General features: G+C 43.4%; 1 protein-coding gene across 3 annotated transcripts in view; it reads right to left on the reverse strand.

Moving 5' to 3' along the window:
• The window catches only part of LOC132773014 (tyrosine-protein phosphatase non-receptor type substrate 1-like), a 659,100-nt gene extending 639,326 nt beyond the window's left edge, over positions 1–19,774 (reverse strand). For all 3 annotated transcript variants that reach the window (XM_060771884.2, XM_060771886.2, XM_060771881.2), the window contains exon 1: positions 19,676–19,774. The gene's annotated coding sequence lies outside the window, so the exon portion shown is untranslated. The remainder of the gene's footprint in view (positions 1–19,675) is intronic.
• Between the last annotated feature and the right edge of the window lie 1,595 nt (positions 19,775–21,369).

Here is a 21,369-nt window from a genome sequence, read left to right on the forward strand (position 1 = left end):
GAATTTCCGTTTCTGTTTCCCCGGATGTTCTTGAGAAAAGAAGCTTTTGTACGGGATGAGCTGGTTTACGTCCTATAGTTTAGCTTCTTTATGAGAGACTCCCCAAAAAGATGGCTCCTTTCCCTCCCAGAGCCCTGAACAAGGGACAAAACCAAAGCTTAATTATGATGGACAGGAGGCCTGCCCTATGACTGCAAACAGATAACAGAAAGAAAATAAAGTTGGCGCTTGTGGTACAGCTGTACCAGCACATCTATACTTTTTAAAAATAACCAGGCAGTTCCTAAGTTACAAACATCCAACTTATCAGCGATTCACAATTAAGAACAGGGGTGAGATAACAGGAAGTGAGAGGAATCTACTCTTTGGAAGGGAAATCCTCTCCTGGAAGAATTATTACCATGGGGAAAAAGTGTCTCTTCTGAAGCTTTATCACCAATCCTTATTTCTATAACAAACCAAAATCCATTGAACAGAGGGACAGAAAGTAAGATGAAATCTTCTGAACAGGGGCACAGATAGCAAAACAAACATGACAGGGGTGTTAGCCTTTCTCTGTGCTACTCAAAGTGTATGTATGGCTGGTTCTGTGTTCCTGTTTTGCTGTCCACATATGCTCAGTAAGGCAGTCTGGAGGCAGCTGCTCTTTAACTTGCCTGTTGTTGACAGATGCACACAGCTACAGGAGGTTGGACTAGAACAGGATCCAATTCTTTCGCAGTTTAAACTTAATTCATTATTTATAGTAGACACACTGCTGCACCGTGAGACTTAAAACCTGCATTCCTCCAGCCTCCCTTTTCCATCCTTTCAATGCACATGACTGTAAAAAAATCTTTAAGATAGACAGGAAATAATGATGAAATGGGAGGGGTTGAAAGATTTTGCAAAATGGCGCTTTTTTCTGAAAGGTTTTATGAACTGAGATATGCTCACATTTCCAACTCACACATCTCTTTGTTTTGTCCATTCCAAGTCAGACTATATCTCAAATCTAGGCCTTTCCTTGAAAATTGGAGTTTTCTTTCCTTTCTATAAAGCCTCCACAGCTGTTCGCCATCTCTCTGGGTTCGGCTGGTTGCCGTTGCTTTGAATTATTAATGCTCCTGGCAGCGGCCCTCTTAATTTGCAGCTTCTCTGGCGTTCCCCCAAGGCCAGCTTTTAGAGAGCTGGTGTGGGGCTTCATGTTTTTTTGAAAGCCTAGAGATCCCACCACGGCAGCAATGCAGCACGAGCAAGAATTTTGTCCAGAGCGGTAGGGAGCCTTCGATGTGCTTCTGGCCACGGAGCTCTAATTAATGTCAGGAAGCCCAGCTTATTGGCAGTGTCTTGAGGCCGGCTTGTCTTCCTCTGACCAGGACACGTTGATTGGGACTTAATTTGTTTAGCCAGAAGAGGAAGAAAAAGGGAGAAGAGAAAAGCAAAAGCTTGTTCCTGTAACTGCAAACAGACTTGATTTGGTTCGTATTTGGAAATGAAATGTGAGGGTTCAGAACCAACACTGGTTGGGCTATAATTATAAGAACGACAACAACTTGTATACCACACTTCTTCCAATAATGGAAAGCAAGACAGTTTACAACATATCTGAAAGCAATTGCATGAGCAGGGCAAGTCCTCTCCACCCGGAGAAAACACAGAAAACTGATATCTCTGGAAATACAAAGGCCACAACTTTAATGGTTATGCTTATACGAGTACATGGAGTTGGGCCCAACACAAGGCATTGACCATCATCATGGGTGATCTTTCATGGCCAAGGATGATTGTCTTCCAAAGATAGAGTTTTGGCAGTGGATCCATAAATGATCATGAAGACTATTAGCACCGGGATTGTGGCGCAGCTGGCTGAGTGTCAGCTGCATTAAGATTACTCTGACCAAAAGGTCATGAGTTCGAAGCCAGCCCGGGCTGGAGTGGGTGTCCAGCCATTGTGTAGCCTGTTGTCGACCTTTGCAACCTGAAAGACAGTTGCATCTGTCAAGTAGGAAAATAAGGTACCACCTTAAAGTGTGGGAGGCTAAATTTAACTAATTTATGAGGCCATAAAGAAAAAAGAATCCGGGGAATGTGGAATGCGGAAGAACTTCATCGGTGTCGCTGATGGACGATGAAAAGCAGCAGCTCCCCTGGCGGCCAGAAGAAAGTTAAATAGCCTTGGTGTATTTGTGTGTTAAACGTTGTTTGTCAAACTGGCATTGAATGTTTGCCATATATGTGTTGACTGTAATCCGCCCTGAGTCCCCTGCGGGGTGAGAAGGGCAGAATATAAGAACTGTAAATAAATAAATAAATAAATAAATAAATAAATAAGACCTAATAATAATAATAATAATAATAAGAAGAAGAAGAATAATATTAATATTAAAAACTTTATTTGTACCCCGCTACTATCTCCCCAAGGGACTCGGTGCGGCTTACATGAGGCCAAGCCCACAACACATCAATAAACAAAGGCGATTACAAATAATCAATACAAAACAGTTAAAATAAAATAAAATAAAATAAAACTCAAAAAGAAAAAAATACACAATAAGCAATAAACAATATCAATAACAATAATATACAACATTTAAAAACCAATGGCCGGGCCAAATGTAATAATTAAAATTTAAAATGCTGGGCATGAACAAGGTGAGATAAGCTAGGATAGGGTTTTCAGAGAAAGATGAGGGCGTGCAGACAATCCTAAATCAATATTAAAGTGCATTTGAGGACATATTGATAAGAGTTTTCCTATTCTGGGAAGGCACACTGGAACAACCACGTTTTCAGGCTCCTCCTAAAGACTGTCAGCATTGGGGCATGTCTGATGTCCCTAGGGAGTGAATTCCAGAGTCGAGGGGCCACCACCGAGAAGGCCCTCTCCCTCGTCCCCACCAATCGTGCCTGCGAAGGAGGTGGGAGTGTGAGTAGGACCTCTCCAGATGATTGAAGAAATTGTGTGGGTTTGTACACAGAAATACGGTCACACAGGGAGGCAGGTCCCTATTCTAAATCCACATGGTCTTTCACATTGAAGACATAGATTTCTAGATGGAAGGCGGTCCAAACAAAGATCAGCTTTCTTCCTCTCTGGACGTTTCTCCCTTTCACCCTCTATTTGTGCCTCTTCAAAATCCATGGCACTGTTGATAAAAGCTGACCTCCAGTTCAACGCTTGAGGGCCAGGGCTTTCTGGTTCTCCTGGTTTATATCTCTTTTGTTGTCCACCGACATTTCATTTCCTCTTCTTTAGTTAGGAATAAAGTAACTGCTTTGGGAGATGGTGATCAGGCATTCAGACAACATGGTCAGTCCAGCGAAGGTGACGTCAGAGGATCATGGCTTCGATGCTGGAGGTCTTTGCTTCTTTCAGAATGCTGATGCTTGTCTGCATGTCATCTTCCCAAGAGATTTGCAGGCTTTTTTTGGAGGCAACATTGATAGAATCTTTCCAGAAGTCAGGAGTAACATCTGTAGGTAGCATTGAAAATCCATCCTGCTGAGTTTCTAAATTTATTTATTTATTTATTTACTATTCTTGTATACCGCTGTATCTCAAGCCCGAGGGCGACTCACAGCGGTTTCCAAACAGCAAAGACAATAAAAACAGCAATAATCAATATACAAAACAGTTAAATTACACAGTTCCATTAATAACCAATAAGCAATCAACAATACACAATTATCACAAATCCCATCCCCCCGATCGCCTCATCATCCAAACGTGATCCAAATTCGTCGTCAGTGTTCCTTTCCTATGTTCACATTACCACACTTGCACTGAATTACTCAAATGCCTGCACAAACATCCAGGTCTTGAGCTTTCTACGGAATGTCATGAGCGATGGTGCCAGCCTAACGTCTACAGGAAGGGCGTTCCACAGCCGAGGAGCCACCACCGAGAAGGCCCTATCCCTCGTCCCCGCCAGCCGTGCTTGAGAGGCCGGCGGGATCGAGAGCAGGGTCTCCCCGGAAGATCTCAAAGTCCGGGTGGGTTCATAGGCCGAGATGCGGTCAGATAGGTATCTTGGGCCGGAACCGTTTAGGGCTTTATAGGCCAGTACCAACACCTTGAATTGGGCCCGGTAGCAAATCGGCAGCCAGTGGAGCTGGTGCAACAGGGGGGTTGTGTGCTCCCTGCGCTCCGCTCCTGTTAGAATCATGGCTGCCGCGCGTTGGACTAGTTGCAATTTCCGGGCCGTCTTCAAGGGCAGCCCCACGTAGAGAGTGTTGCAGTAGTCTAGGCGGGATGTGACAAGAGCGTGGACTACCGTGGCCAAGTTAGACTTCCCAAGGTATGGGCGCAGCTGGCGCACGAGCCTGAGCTGTGCAAATGCTCCCCTGGTCACCGCCGAGACCTGGGACTCCAGGCTCAGCGACGAACCCAGGGTCACACCCAAGCTGCGAACCTGTGTCTTCAGAGGGAGTGGCGCAAGAAGAGCAACGGTGGCACAAGCCTGGTGGCGCAAGAAGAGCAACGGTGGGTCCATCCTGGACACTCCAAGGAGAGAGCTCCAAAGTTTGGAAGAATGTCTTCTTTCTTGCTCTCCTCAGACAGGATTGAGGGGATGATGGAATAAAAAGAAGGGCATCTCCAAAAGCTCTAATGGGCTTAAATAGGGAGATCTGGTCCTTCAATTAGTCTGCATCCAAGACTACTTTTCCAGACTGTTGATGTCCTGCTGAGACTGAGTTGCTACGGTTTTTGATGTTTTCTCCTCTCCCTTCCATTCCCTACCACTGTTACGCCGACATTAATTTCCAATGCAACATGTATTTCTTTTCTTCTTTTAGAACATTTTTACCAGGCTTTTTCTCCCCCCCAAGGCATCATACGATGCTATGAAAACAGTAAACTCAGATTTTAAAGGTCTGCTGATAAATAATAACCACAGTCGGAAGGAAGCGCTGGGAAAGTAAAAAAAGAAAGCCAGTAATTGGCGAAAAGAGGAGGAACGCAAGATCCTGCGAACCCCAAAAGCCTTCTCAAATAATGAAATGTTTTAACTAAACATCTACATCTGAACAACAAGAGAATGAAAACCTTCCGCAAAAGACAGATTCACAGCCTGAGGGCCAAAACAAAGAGATCCTGTCTGGTGTAATATCTCATTCAGGATGGAGCCAAACCAGAAGAGTTTATCAAAATATATGGGTAGATTGCTAAGCAGGTGATCAGTCCTGCCTTGAAGGCATCCCGGTCAAAACCATTATTTGGAGAATTGGACTCAGAACAAAATAGGAACCAATAAAGATGGATTGATTTCAAATAAACTCTACTGAAATGTGATGGTTGAAGAAAGATCTGTGTGTAACTGTGGCTGCCAAAAAGACTTTTTATGTTGTGGGAGGGTTGGAGGGACTTAATACAAGAGAGGAGATTCCATCTGAACATGAGGAAGAACTTCCTGACTGTGAGAGCCATTCAGCAGTGGAACTCTCTGCCCCGGAGTGTGGTGGAGGGTCCTTCTTTGGAGGCTTTTAAGCAGAGGCTGGATGGCCATCTGTCAGGGGTGATTTGAATGCAATATTCCTGCTTCTTGGCAGGGGGTTGGACTGGATGGCCCATGAGGTCTCTTCCAACTCTTTGATTCTATGATTCTATGATTCTGGGTCTTTCTATAACATCAATGTGTTTGGGAGTTGGTGATAATGATTTTGATTACTATTATTATCATGCTTGTGTCTATATTATTTATTATTATTTATTTAAAACTTTTATACCCCGATATTCTCTACCTCCGTAGAGGGACTCAGACCAGCTAACAGCAAGAATTCAATGCTAACAGTAAAAACCTTGGGTTGTTGTAGGTTTTTCCGGGTTATATGGCCATGTTCTGGAGGCATTTTCCCTTGACGTTTCACCTGCATCTATGGCAAGCATCCTCAGAGGTAGTGAGGTCTGTTGGAACTAGGAAAATGGGTTTATATATCTGTGTAATGACCAGGGCAAGACAAAGGACTCTTGTCTGCTGGAGCTAGGTGTGAATGTCTCAACTGGCCACCTTAATTAGCATTTGATGGCTTGGCAGTGCCTGGGGGAATCTTTTGTTGAGAGGAGATTAGTGGTGCCTGATTGTTTACTCTCTGTTTTTTTTTTTTGCTGTTGTAATTTTAGAGGTTTTTTTTAATATTGGTAGCCAGATTTTGTTAATCTTCATGGTTTCCTCCTTTCTGTTGAAATTGTCCACATGCTTGTGTATTTCAATGTCTTCTCTGTGTAGTCTGACATGGTGGTTGTGAGAGTGGTCCAGCATTTCTGTGTTCTCAGATAAAATGCTGTGTCCAGGTTGGTTCATCAGGTGCTCTGCTATGGCTGGACCACTCTCACAACCACCACGTCAGACTACACAGAGAAGCCATTGAAATACACAAGCATGTGGACAATTTCAACAGAAAGGAGGGAACCATAAAAATGAACAAAATCTGGCTACCAGTATTAAAAAACTCTAAAATTACAACAGCAAAACAACAGAAAGTAAACAATCAGGCACCTCTAATCTCCTCTCAGCAAAAGATTCCCCCAGGCACTGCCAAGCCATCAAATGCTAATCAAGGTGGTCAGTTGAGACATTCACACCTAGCTCCAACAGACAAGAGTTCTTTGCCCCACCCTGGTCATTCCACAGATATATAAACCCATTTTCCTTCTTCCAACAAACCTCACTATCTCTGAGGATGCTTGCCATAGATGCAGGCGAAACGTCAGGAGAAAATGCCTCCAGAACATGACCATATAACCCGAAAAAACCTACAACAACCCAGTGATTCCGGCCATGAAAGCCTTCGACAATACAGTAAAAACCTTTTAAAACATCATACATAAACATCATACAGTTAAAAGTACATATAAAATAAAGTACATATAAACCATTTGCAAAGATAAAATCATGTCCAACTCAGTCTGCACATTGTGCTGAATAACTTTAGTCTATTACTGGTCTCAGCCATCACTCTGCAAATGCCTCGTTCCACAACCAGGATTTCACTAGCTTCCCAAAGGTCAGGAGGGAGGGGGCATACCTAACCTCATTTGGGAGAGAGTTCCATAGCCGGGGGCCACCACAGGAAAGGCCAGGTCTCTCGTCCCTACCAGACACAATTGCGAAGGTGGCAGGACCGGGAGCAAGGCCTCTCCAGATTTCTAGAAGATCTCAGAAATGTTTCATTGTAGAGCTCCACGTTTGAACCACCCCAGTCATGATTGTCCATTATGTAAGAACAATGCAATAAAATGAATCTCTATTATTTTAAAAAGTGTGGTTGCTTTAGGAAACCATTGCCAATATCTATCGCTACTCATAGCTAAAATAAGCATACTAAATCAATAGGATTTGCCTATCTGTTGACTCATCATTTGAAAGGATCTACGCTAGTAGTTCAGACTTATAAATCCATCGACTGCACAGATTTGGTAGTGAGAGCTCGGATTAATCCTCTATTGTCCTAGTTTTTCAGCGACTTTTAAAATGTCCCCTTTTGTCTTTCTCTTCCTCCCACTTTTTGCTCCTGCCAACAGCTTCTTCAGTTACTATAAATTGAATCAAAAGTAGTTTCTGCTCAATGAGCAAGAGGGAGAGGAGAAATCTGACCCTTCTCTGTAAACTTTGGTAAAAGCAAACTGCTGCGGCCTTGTCAAGACCCAGAAGCCTCAAGAATGCCAAACACAGTATAAAAGGTCCAAACAAAGGTTTATTAAACACAAAAAAGGCTTAGAGACACTTAACGCAGTGCCTCTAGCACAAACTAAGTCTATAGCAATCGCTAAGCAAAAAACCCAATTTAAATATAATCTGGATTATACCGGAGTATAATCTGGGATAACAAAAAGTTACAGCAATCTGCTTGAAATTCAAAACGTCCAAAAAGCACAAGAAAACAAGGTGGGAGCATGCAAAATTGAAGTCCAAAAACAGTCCAAAGTCCAGGCACGTGTAAAATGAGATAAAGCAGTCCAAAAAGCGAAGTCATCGTCAAAACACAGTCTAGAGTCAAAGGGAAGGTTGAAGTCAGCACTTACGGAGTTCCAGCCAGAAGTCACGGAAACATGGAGATCTGTAGTCCAAGGACCCAAGCTTGAGAGTAATGGCAGTAACAAAGATCCAAACCCGATAAGACACTTTGCCTTCTGCAAAGACCCATTGAATTCAAACCAACTTATAGCCTGTAACTCCTGCTCCCCACCCTTTCATCATCACTTTCAGCTGCCCCATTCCCTGCAGCTGAGCAATGCCTCCCATCTCTCCACCTTTGCCAGCGTCTTTCAAGACTTAGGTCTTCCCAAGTGTTCCCAGATTGCCACTCTTCTGCAAACCCCTCAAAGTCATCACTGGATGTAGGCTGAGTACAGATGTCCCTAATCTCCTGCACACGGGTCCAGTCTAAAGCATCCTCCTCCCCATCGTCACTCCCAGTCCCATCACTCCTTTCAAAACCCACAAAGTCTTCATCTTCTGTTGGAGCGCTAAGTATATCACGGATACGCTTCCTTTGGATCTCCTCATCTGATTCTTGTTCTCGAGTAGCCCGCTTAGCTCCCCTGCTTTCCTCTCTTTCCCCCATTTCACAATCTGAGAAACCCTCGAAGGACTCGGAATCAGTTGGAGCCATGAATATGTCTCTAATCCGCTTTCGCTGCTGCTCCTCCTCCAACACCTGCGCAGCCCTCTTCTCCCTTCTACCAGTAGTAGTAACATTACTATCACGCTGTACTACAACAGGCCTCCTATCCTCTCTGGATTTTTTTTCTCTCTCTCATTTATGACCTTTGCCATTTTGGTATCCGTTGGCCAAATATGTACCAGTTTTTCTCTATGAAATATTGGATCTCCAAAAATGTAATAAAAGGTCTTAGTAGAAAGTACTCCGTTCACACAATTTATTTTTTATTTATTTACTATATTTATTTCCCACTTTTCTCGAGCCTGAGGCGGACTCAAGGCGACTTATGGCAGAAGCAATAATTAAATGCTTTAAAAAAATATATACATCCAATATACAATTTAAAACATTTCAATTAAAATTTTAAACAAGATTAGAAACATTAAAACACATAAAAAGTTGCAATTGCAACTATAAAATCACGTTATCTGCAATCAAAGTCAGGCCATTCTGGTAATCATCCAAGTCCATCTATTGCACTGTGTTATTTGCCAAAGGCTTGATCCCATAGCCACATTTTCACCCTCTTTCTGAAGGTCAGGAGGGAAGGGGCTGATTTAATACCACTGGGGAGGGAGTTCCACAGCTGAGGGGCCACCACTAAAAGGGCCCTGTCTCTCGTTCCCACCATTCGCACCTGTGAAGGAGGTGGGACTGAGAGCAGGGCCTCCCCGGATGACCTTAATCTCTGAGATGGTTCATTGGGGGAGATATGTTCGGACAGGTAAGCTGGGCTGGAACCATTTAGGGTGTGCATAACAGAGACCTGGTTGGATGAGGCTGGAGGGGGAAGGGTCACAATCCCTTAATACCAAAGTGGGGAAAGAATAGTTTTCCTGATGCTGTTAAACTGCATCTCTCAGCATTCCTTATCATGGGCTGTGCTAGGTAGGGATTATGGAACTTGGAATACAGAAACATCTGGATTGTTGTTCTTCTTGCTTTATTGAATTATATCTCACGTTTTCCCCAAATTCAGGAATTCAAAGCAGCTTGTAATGTATTAAAGCCGGCAGGGATTAAAAAGCACACAAAAATCTCTTTCTCTGAATGCATATAAGCAATTAAACCAGTTGCTGGAATTCACCATAAGATCGCAATAGAGGGCTTGAAGAGGCCTAAAGAGGTGGTTTCTCCAGTCTATATAAATAAAAATGTAATATTCGTTTGTGGGATTAACATAACTCAAAAAGCACTGGACGAATTGACACAAAATTTGGACACAATACACTTGTCAGGCCAATGACTGACCATCATTCATAAAACACTGAAAAACACAATGGAAGGGACTTTAAAAGCCAAAAAAAGCAAAAAAAATGCTACAGCACATGCTCAAAAATGACTCCCCCTGGCAAACAAAACACACAATAGCATATCCACACTCTCTCCCGGACTACAGCTCCCAGCATCCCCTAGACAAGGCCCTTTAGGAGAGGAGGAGGATCCAAATGCACTGCTTCCAAGATAAAAGCTTTCTTCTCCTTGGATTTCTCTGAGTGCATCCCAATCCTGCATATTATATGATCAGAATCCCTGCATATTATATGATTGTTGTATTATTGATAGTTATGTTTGATAACTCGTTGTATTATTGCTTTGTTGTAAACTGAATTTTTATATGTTGTACACCACCGTGAGTCGCCCTAGGGCTGAGAACGGCGGTCAACAAATGAAGTAAATAAATAAATAAATAAATATTTCCAATTTCCTATTCCTGGACAGGAACTCCCAGCGATCCTCCAGATAGATAGATAGATAGATAGATAGATAAGATAGAACTAGATAGGTAGGTAGGTAGGTAAATCAATCAGGAGGACTGCTGGAAGTTGCAGTCCAAGAGCAGATAGAGAAGGGAGAAAGGGGAGAAAGAGGAAGGGAATGAAAGGAGGGAAGGAAGAGAAGAGGAAGAGAAGGAAGGAAGGAGAGAAGGAAAGGAAAAAAGGAAGGAAAGCGAGAAAGAAAGAAGGAGAGGGAATCTAGATCTAGGGAAGTCGTGCTCCCCATGCTCTATTCTGCTTTGGTTAGACCACACCTGGAATATTGTGTCCAATTCTGGGCACCACAATTCAAGAGAGATATTGACAAGCTGGAATGTGTCCAGAGGAGGGAGATCAAGGGTCTGGAGAACAAGCCCTATGAGGAGCGGCTTAAGGAGCTGGGCATGTTTAGCCTGAAGAAAAGGCTGAGAGGAGATATGATAGCCATGAGAGGAGGGAGCAAGCTTGTTTTCTGCTTCCCTGGAGACTAGGACACGAAGCAATGGCTTCAAACTACAAGAGAGGAGATTCCATCTGAACATGAGGAAGGACTTCCTGACTGTGAGAGCCGTTCAGCAGTGGAACTCTCTGCCCCGGAGTGTGGTGGAGGCTCCTTCTTTGGAAGCTTTTAAACAGAGGCTGGATGGCCATCTGTCAGGGGTGATTTGAATGCAATATTCCTGCTTCTTGGCAGAATGGGGTTGGACTGGATGGCCCACGAGGTCTCTTCCACCTCTTTGATTCTATGATTCTATGAGAGAAAGAGGGAAGGAAGATTGGCCATAGCAACGCATGGCAGGTACAGCTAACTAGCTAGATAGCTAGAAAGCTAGAAAGCTAGATAAATAGATAGATAGATAGATAGATAGATAGATAGATAGATATCACTTTCCCACCACTTTCTCAAAGATCCTGTGTCCCTAACTCTTGCAAAATTGCATTCCACAAAAAGACAGATTTTCTTTCTGTCTACTATGAGAGTGCTGATCTATAAACACAATGGGCAATTTTGATACCAGAATCCTCCTATGGTCACAGAGTAATATTCTTCAAAGGGGGAATCAACAATAATTTGAAGAGCAACCATTTCGTTGAGCTATCTCCAGATATCTGGGACATCAGCTCCCATGGTCCCAAGCCATTATCCTCCGCAACCGGGGCTGATAGAAGTTGCAGTCCGTAATGCCTGGAGGACACCAGATTGGAGAAGGAAGATTAGGAGCATAATACATCCTTAGGAAATGAGGACACCCTCCCCCATGCACACCCCAATTAGAGGCTGACAACTGGGGGAAAGGTTTACATTATCATCTCCTGCTTCTGTCTGTGCTCAGCAGATAGTGTCCCATTTTTACAAGGCAGCTCCTTCTTTTCTTCAGCTCTGCACCCAACCTACTTAATAATGTTTAAAGTGCACGGATTTCGGGAAATTAAAATGCAAATGAGACGCAGACTGATCTGTCTTCAGCTCCGCAAGAGGAGGAATGCATAAGCCCCAGTGGGTCCCAGTGGGCTACTCGAGAGTAAAGAGGCAGAGGAACACGGAGGCCTTAAACAGCCACCTTCTCATTTTGGGGTGTTTTTCAGAGATCTGGTTAAGGGGACACCCTCCAGAGAGAATGTCAAGTTTTGAGCTCCATGTTTTACTACCTGCCTAAAAACACAGCGGAAGGCATTCAATGAAACTAGGAGTGATAGGAACAATGTTTACAGTAATAGCCTCCCATGTATTTCTTCCTAGCCATGTAATGTGAATTATCTGTCACATAGGGTTAGAATATGCACTCTTTTAGGTGGATCACCTTAGTTTGTATACTTTCATGGAGAGAATTGGGGTCGGGATTCAAGAGTTTATTTTCCGAGCCCAATTTAAGGTGCAGGTGCTTACCTACAAAGCCCTGAACGGTTTGGGACCAGCCTACCTGCGTGACCGCATCTCCGTCTATGAACCCACGCGTTCACTTCGTTCATCTGGAGGGGCCCTGCTCGTGATCCCGCCTGTGTCGCAAGCGCGCTTGGTGGGGACTCGAGACAGGGCCTTTTCTGTGGTGGCCCCCCGACTCTGGAACGCCCTCCCAAAAGATCTAAGACAGGCCCCTACATTGGCAGTCTTTAGAAAGAACTTGAAGACCTGGCTGTTCTGATGTGCCTTCTCAGATTAGGAAATCTCCAATACCAAGTCCTAGAAGCACTTTAGTAGAACTAAGATTGCTGCACACCGCACACTGCACTTACGTTATAATCCTACATACCTCCTGCCACATCAGCACTTTTAATCTTGTACCCATTACTCTGACCCGGCCCAGTTTTATAGTGTCTTGATGTACTGTTTATTGTTTGTTGTTTATACTGCTTAACTGTTTTTAATTTGCTTTAGGTATTGTATTGTTGTATTGTGTTTTGTGGCCTTGGCCTATGTAAGCCGCATCGAGTCTGAGCCTCCTCCTCCTCACTGCCTCCACTGCTCCCAGCCTTGGAGACCCCTTGGGCACCCTTGTTGGTGCTGCCAGGCTGGGCTGAGGTCTCCGAGGAATGAGCGAAGAGCAGCAGAGGTGGCGAGGAGGAGGAGGCTGCCATCGATGAGCCCGGAGACAAGCCCCAGGGTAAGGCCCAGCATCTGGCTCCCCCTCTCCTCCTCCTCTTCCTCCTCCTCCCCCCAGCTCTGGGGGGGGGGGAGGAAAACCCACAAAACAGTGAGCCTGCAAAAAGCGAACTGCGAAATAGTGAGGGAACACCTCAGACTTCATCCATGTGCAGAAATATGGTTTGAGCATCCAAAGAAAAGGGCCAGGCAAGGATACCAAAACATTTCTAGAATCGTATTATGAATATTGGAATTTTTTCAGAAGCTGCCATGAAACCCATTCTGGGAGAAAGGCAGCATACCAATGCAACACATAAATGAATGAATTACTTTTACTTACTTAAAACCAACCTTAAAAACTGTGGTATAGACATTGAGAACTAGGAAATCCTGGCCCTTGAGCGATCTAACTGGAGGTCAGCTGTGACCAGCAGTGCTGCAGAATTCATAGAGGTACAAATGGAGGGTGAAAGGGAGAAATATGGCAAGAGGAAAGTATGTCAAACCAACCCTGAACAGGACCGCCTTCCACCTGGAAACCGATGCTCTCTCTGAGGGAGAACATGCGGATCCAGAACAGGGCTCCACAGCCACCTACGGACCCACCACCAAGACACTACACTTGGAGGACCATCATCCTCAGACTACCAGGGATCACCTAAATAAGTAAGTGTGCAGAGATATGGTTTAAGCATCCAAAGAAAAGGGGCAGGCAAAGATACCAAAACAGTTTTAGAATCGTATCATGAATATTGGAATTGTTTTGGAAATTGCCATGGGACCCATTCTGGGAGAAAGACGGCATACCAATGCAACACATAAATGAATGAATAAACTCTAGAGAACAGTTGCAGGTGTGAAGAAATTTCGGTCTTACTCTCCCCAATGTTACAAATTTGTGGACAGCAGGAGTATTTCATGAAGGGGTCAAAATTCTCTTTTGGCGACAACGCCCTCATTTTGCTTTCCTCTCCATAGCTACACCATAGCTGATTGAGGTGTGCGCATGAGTGACCTAGTTCTCTATCATGAAGTCATGCATGCTGAGCCGAAACTGGTGGCAGCGTTTCCAGGTTTCCAGACATCTCTTGGTAGCAAAGACCAACACCCGTTGCTGCTCGATGTTAAGGTTCACTTGGTGAATCATACAACGGAAAGACTACATTGGAATCATAGAATCATAGAATCAAAGAGTTGGAAGAGACCTCATGGGTCATCCAGTCCAATCCCCTGCCAAGAAGCAGGAATATTGCATTCAAATCACCCCTGACAGATGGCCATTCAGGTTTTTTAGCTGATGAGGTCCAGCATTCCTTGGCAGTAAGTGACATGATATGTCCTCTCAACAATACATTCAATGCAGAGCATCTCAGAACCAACGCCCAGAACCACATGGCTGGATAACAGTTCTACTGAACTGGAGTACACACTCACCCAGGGCAAGACCACTAGAAGATGAACCCTTTGTATTATATTCAAGGCAATCAAAAGAAAGAAAAATGAACTCACATCCCATTCTGACTAATATGAGTACCATGCTGAGAAACTGGTAATTTCAAAGTTTACTCACACTATGTAGTTAAAGTGCTAGAGTCTCACCAAACTACAAACTATAGTGGCATCACTAGGAGAATCCATGGGGTGCGAACAATTATGCTTAAGCGCAATTTAGTCAATTTATGCACAATAACTTTGCACAAAGGCAAGAGGGGAAAGAACAGAAAACTTTACTCTTGTCAGCAGAGTCAAAACATAAACTTGCAGTGTTGCATACAAAATAAACAGTGCAACAGACTTACATAGCCCTTGTAAGAAATGCAGAATACAAAGAGTGTTGCACCTCAGAATAGATTCACCTCGCTGAAATCACCAGAACTGCACACAGACTGAAGTCTTTGTAGTTTATTAAAAAGTAAAAGATGAAATGTTAAAAAAACCAAGTAGTGTTTCAAAGATCAATAAGACATAGCACTGTAAAGCAGAATTCCAAATGGCACCAATGAAACAAAGTCCCGTGAGAACATGACAAAATCCCAAGACCATGATCACAGGAAAACGAGCACAAGCTGCTTGGTTGAGCGAGAAGTTGCTCTGACAAAGGTTTGTTTTCGAACACACTGCTTAATACCCTTTGCAATACATTAAAGCATTTCTTTGGCCTCTGACCTCCTTCTTGTTGGCTATTCTCACACTCCTTCGAACTCTGAATTCCAAATGGTCAGCCCAATCTAAGTTTCCTGTTTCATCGAGATCGGGCTGCTTGTTACTGTCAGCCTGGTTGCCTTCCTGCCTACTATCAGGCTGAGAACCGTCCTCCTTTTCTGAGTCAATTTGCACCAATTTGCATCAAAAACATCATTCCCTGCTGTGGGAAACTGAACTTGCACACCCTGTTCCTCATTGTCTACAGCAGGAACATTTTGAACCTGATTGTGAACCTGAATCCCATCATCTTTGTCAGAGTCACTCTGAGACCCCGTCTGAATCACAACACTATCAGTCTGTGTCTGTGGTTCCAGCTGTGGTTCCAGCTAAGTCACAACACTGAGTATGGCTTCATCATCTTCCTTCAAATGAGCAGAGCAAAATGCTGTGAGCATAAGCTCCTCAGAGCAAAAGCTAAACTATATTCTAAAACAGGTGTGGCTCAAACTTACTAGCTGACCTAGATTAGCAGCTGCACATAATGATTAACAGTATACGGTTTCCTTAACACACACACTTGGTGTTGATCCTTTTACAACTTACTGTAATGCAAACTGCACTAGGAACTATCAGAGGGGGAACACCAAATAATTGTCTATAAAATAACAATTGAGTAATATCAGTAGGCTTACCTGCAGCACCATCACAGAGGGGACAATATTGCGCCCAACCAAGCCACCCCACCATCTTATAGTGGCATTGCCATTGTGAGACTTACAACGAGATTTTTTCACAGTTCTCATACCAGAACTTGGGGGAAAACCTGCAGGACTACAAATCCCATATGAGGTCTGGCAGGCTTATATGTAGGCCTGCAAACATGGTGAGCAGTCATTGTTTACTGGGCTTTCAGATCAACGAATTTGGATCGTGTTCTTTATAGATCTTTCCACCATGCAGCCAGCATGGTCAGAGGAAGAGGTGTAAGTTGCATTAGGACAAATAAGATTACTAAACGCTTGTAGGATTTGGTATAGGTGAAGATCTATAGGAGTGACATCACGAATTACCGCACTGGGTGACACTGATCCTAGTGAGGTGACTACTATGATCCCACTAACTGCATTGCAACAGCTTTCTGGGATTTGTGGTTTAGGAAGGGATACTAGAAACCTCAGTCACAGTGTTCTTGAGTCTCGCCATATTAGAAACCATAGGATTTCATAAGATGCTGCAAAGGAAGTTAAATCATAGGGCTATAATTGTGTGATGTGTCATCGCTCATGTTATTTATATCACATCCTTTTTTTCCAAAAGTAGCACTTGCCCACTTCATTTCCAGCCTTTGGTCTTTTCCCAGCTTTCAGTTGCCAACAGAAAATGAAACAGCCGATTATGGCCGACGAAATACAAACTGGCCCCTTTAATGCTATTGGATAGCTGTTAGCATTTGGCCACGATGCTGAGAAGGATTCTGAAACACATCTGCCGGATGGCAGAGGCCAAACTCACGATATAGCAGGACTACAGCTTTCCACATGAAACTAAACAATGAAAAAGGAAATTGATTCATTTATTATTCATCCAGTTTAAAGCCTGCCTATCTCCCATCCTGGGAACCAAGCAGCTTCCAATACGTCATGACTCCCACATCCACAGGAGATGCATTCCCAGGCTTCAAGTGGATACAAGAAACCGCAGATAAATACCAATTCTATTCAAATGAAAGACTTCTGGCCCAAGAATACAATGGAAACATACAATAGAGCACAAGCCCAGGAATACAATAGGGTTATTTATTTTATTATTATTTATTTAGAACTTTTGTATACCGGTCTTCTCACCTCCGTGGAGAGACTCAGGCCGGTTTCCAACAATAATATCACAAGCAATCGTTTAAAAACATCACATTCCGTAATACACTAACACATTAAAATACCAAAAATACAATCATATAATTACAATGGCCAAGTCGTCACAATAAAATCGTTGTTCATCACCATCCATCCATATAGTCACGAGTTATTGACTCACTGGTCAAATGACAGTTTCCTGAGGCAGGTTTTCACCTGTTTTCTAAAAGTCAGGAGAGAAGGGGCAGTTCTAATCTCCAGTGGGAGGGAGTTCCAGAGCTGAGGGGCCACCACCGAGAAGACCCTCTCCCTCGTCCCCACCAGGTGCACTTGCAAGGCTGGTGGGACCGAGAGCAGGGCCCCCCCAGACGATCTTAACAATCTTGATGGTTCATAGGGGAAAATCCGTTCAGACAGTTGCACTGGAAAATCCAGGAAATGTCTAGAAGGAATATATTTTGTCAGAGTGGATAAATGAAACTGCAGATACAAGGGATATGGGGTCATACTGTATTCTAAAACAAAAGTTATCTAAAATGTTTGAATCTGGGGAGAGCACAGATGAACTCCCTCTGTCCCCATGCAGGGACATGAGAGAAGCCTCCCATAAGGATGGTAAGACATCAAAACATCCCGGTATCCCCTGAGCAACATCTTTGCAGATTGCTAATTCTCTCACACCAGAAGCGACTTACAGTTTCTCAAGTTCCTCCTGACACGGAAAAAAAATCTAAAATGTTATATTACAGATGTTTTCTCAAAAGAAAAACACTAAACAACAATATTTTGGAAAGCAAATCATTAAGATACATTCAAGCTTGGTAGATGCAGGGAATGCTGTGGATGTATCATATCTTGATTTCAGGAAGGCCTTTGACAAACTCCCCCATGACTTCTTGCAAATTAACTAGTCAAATCCACTCAGCAAGAGCATGAGATAGCTTGGTAAGTGCTATAGAAGTACACTTGACTTTGGGGAAATGGACATTTTATCATGAGAGGAAAATCAGTGGTAATGAACAGCAAGACTTTTTCACATCTGTTATTGCCACCTGAAGAAAAGCACACTTGAAAGCAATGATATGGTAGCAATAGCTTGGAGCTTTTCTATAATTTGAAAAAAAAACATGTTTGCTGTTAACAGGTGCCATAATAAAGTAGCTTTTTTTCAAAAAAACAAACAAACAGATACATTCAAAACATAATCAAAACGTTCCGGATGAAAGCACACCATTATCATGATGTTTCCACCATATAATTCTCTACAAAAAAATATCAAAGGTCTGCCTTGATTGACAGGTGGTCAAAATAATGCCTAATGGAAGTTAACCCAAGTTCCTGTGGAAGGGAGTTCCACAGTCATTTCCAAAAAGCATTATTTCCTGTGCGCATTGAGATCCACTCCTCGCTCTTTCTCACTTATGCGGATGACTTTTTTGCATCGCTCCCAATTACCTCCACAACATGCCCATTGGTTTGGCTTCCATTCAAAGCAATGGTCCCATCTATACACAGAAACACCTCAACCCACATACACACTTGGCAAGGCGTTGCACAGCCCGGCCACCACTCATTGCAGTTTCTCAAGTTGTTCCTGACATGGAAAAAAATCTAAAATATTATATTACAGATGTTTTCTCAAAAGAAAAACACTAAACAACAATATTGTGGAAAGTAAATCATTAAAGATACATTCAAAACATAATCAAAACATACCAGATGAAAGCACACCATTATCATCATGTTTCCACCATATAATTCTCTACAAAAAAAATATCAAAGGTCCACCTTGATTGACAGGTGGTCAAAAGAATGCCTAATGGGAGCTAACCAAAGTTCCTGTGGAAGGGAGTTCCACAGTCATTTTCAAAAAGCATTATTTCCAGTGCGCATTGAGATCCACTCCTCGCTCTTTCTCACTTATGCGGACGACTTTTTTGCATCGCTCCCAATTACCTCCACAGCGTGCCCATTGGTTTGGCTTCCATTCAAAGCAGTGGTCCCATCTATACACAGAAACACCTCGACCCACATACACACTTGGCAAGGCGTTGCACAGCCCGGCCACCACTCATTGCAGTTTCTCAAGTTGTTCCTGACATGGAAAAAAATCTAAAATATTATATTACAGATGTTTTCTCAAAAGAAAAACACTAAACAACAACATTTTGGAAAGCAAATCATTGAAGATACATTCAAAACATAATCAAAACATACCGGATGAAAGCACACCATTATCATCATGTTTCCACCATATAATTCTCTACAAAAAAATATCAATTGACAGGTGGTCAAAAGAATGTCTAATGGAAGCTAACTAAAGTTCCTGTGGAAGGGAGTTCCACAGTCATTTCCAAAAAGCATTATTTCCTGTGCGCATTGAGATCCACTCCTCGCTCTTTCTCACTTATGCGGACGACTTTTCTGCATCGCTCCCAATTACCTCCACAACGTGCCCATTGGTTTGGCTTCCATTCAAAGCAATGGTCCCATCTATACACAAGAAACACCTCAATCCACATACACACTTGGCAAGGCGTTGCACAGCCCGGTCACTGCTCATTGCACCAAAGCCACAGGAGACAAAAGAGACCTGCCTTCCGGCTGAACGAACCACAACAGGGCCATCCGCATCTCACAACAACAGGCGGAAAAATCACGGCATCCCCCCGGTCTCTTTGTGTGCTTACCTTGCGTTGTTACATCCTGGCTGCTTGTTTGTGTTTTTGCCGTCAGGGCCCTCACCGTCGGGTGGCTTAAAGGATTTTCCCACAATAACCGGCAAATCCCTCTCCCCGAGTGACTAATAAGCTGCCGAACACTTGTTGTTCTTCGGCAGGTGCATGCCGGGCTCCAGCGGTTTTGAGCCTGTTGCTGGCTCCGACATCAAGCAACAGTTTTACCGCTCTGAAAAATACATATATTTCCCCCCATCCAGGCCTTGTCCTCTCTCCCCCCTTTTTTTCCCTCCCTAGCTCCCCGCTGTCGAGGTTCAGTCTCATTAGGAATTTCTAATTTCAACTGCTTTTTTTTTTTTTGTAATACAAAAAAAAAATCCAACCTTTCTTTTCACCACTATTTGCATAAAATAATTTCTATCATCATCCCTTGAGAAAAACCACTTTCTGACTTCTATTAGGAAAGTTCCTTCTCTTTAAAGCGTACCGGGAAGAAATTTCATCTAACTGTGTCTGAGACGGGGAGTAAAGGGCTTTGGGGTCTGTTCGCAGCTCCGCGGCTGATTTAATAGAGAGCTTTATGCAAGTAAGTCAGGCCATAATTAATTTTTTACTTTTTTCCCCCTCCTTCCTCTTTCTTTTAAAGGAAAGATGGTGTGCACGGTCATCCTGTGATCTAGTATGCTTATTGATAAGGCGTTCCTTGGCCCACCCCAGCCATTCCACAGATATATAAACCCATTTTCCTAGTTCCAACAGACCTCACTACCTCTGAGGATGCTTGCCATAGATGCAGGCGAAACGTCAGGAGAAATGCCTCTAGAACATGGCCATACAGTCCGAAAAAACCCACAAGAACCTAGTGATTCCAGCCATGGAAGCCTTCGACAATACAAAAAAATAAAATAAAATGTGATTTCTAGGCCAGTTTTCTTCTAATATTATTTATTTATTTGTTGAAAGCATTTATATTCTGCCCTTCTCAGCTTGAAGGGGACTCAGGGCAGAGCATAAAAGAATCATAGAATCAAAGAGTTGGAAGAGACCTCATGAGCCATCCAGTCCAACCCCTTTCTGCTAAGAAGCAGGAATATTGCATTCAAATCACCCCTGACAGATGGCCATCCAGCCTCTGTTTAAAAGCTTCGAAAGAAGGAGCCTCCACCACACTCTGGGGCAGAGAGTGCCACTGCTGAATGGCTCTCACAGTTGTTGTAGGTTGTTGTAGTTTTTTTCAGACTATATGGCCCTGTTCTAGAGCAGGGGTTCTCAACCTGTGGGTCCCCAGGTGTTTTGGCCTACAACTCCCAGAAATCCCAGCCAGTTTACCAGCTGTTAGGAATTCTGGGAGTTGAAGGCCAAAGCATCTGGGGACCCACAGGTTGAGAATCCCTCTTCTAGAGGCATTCTCTCCTGACATTTCGCCTGCATCCTCAGAGGTAGTGAGGTCCACTGGAAACTAGGAAAATGGGTTTATATATCTGTGGAATGGCACTGCACACTACTTCAACCAGAGAAGTCAGCCATAGCAGAGCACCTGATGAACCAACCTGGACACAGCATTTTATTTGAGAACACAGAAATGCTGGACCACTCTCACAACCACCACGACAGACTACACAGAGAAGCCATTGAAATACACAAGCATGTGGACAATTTCAACAGAAAGGAGGAAACCATGAAAATGAACAAAATCTGGCTACCAA

This window comes from Anolis sagrei, chromosome 4, assembly GCF_037176765.1.
Source record: "Anolis sagrei isolate rAnoSag1 chromosome 4, rAnoSag1.mat, whole genome shotgun sequence".
Taxonomy (NCBI): domain Eukaryota; kingdom Metazoa; phylum Chordata; class Lepidosauria; order Squamata; family Dactyloidae; genus Anolis; species Anolis sagrei.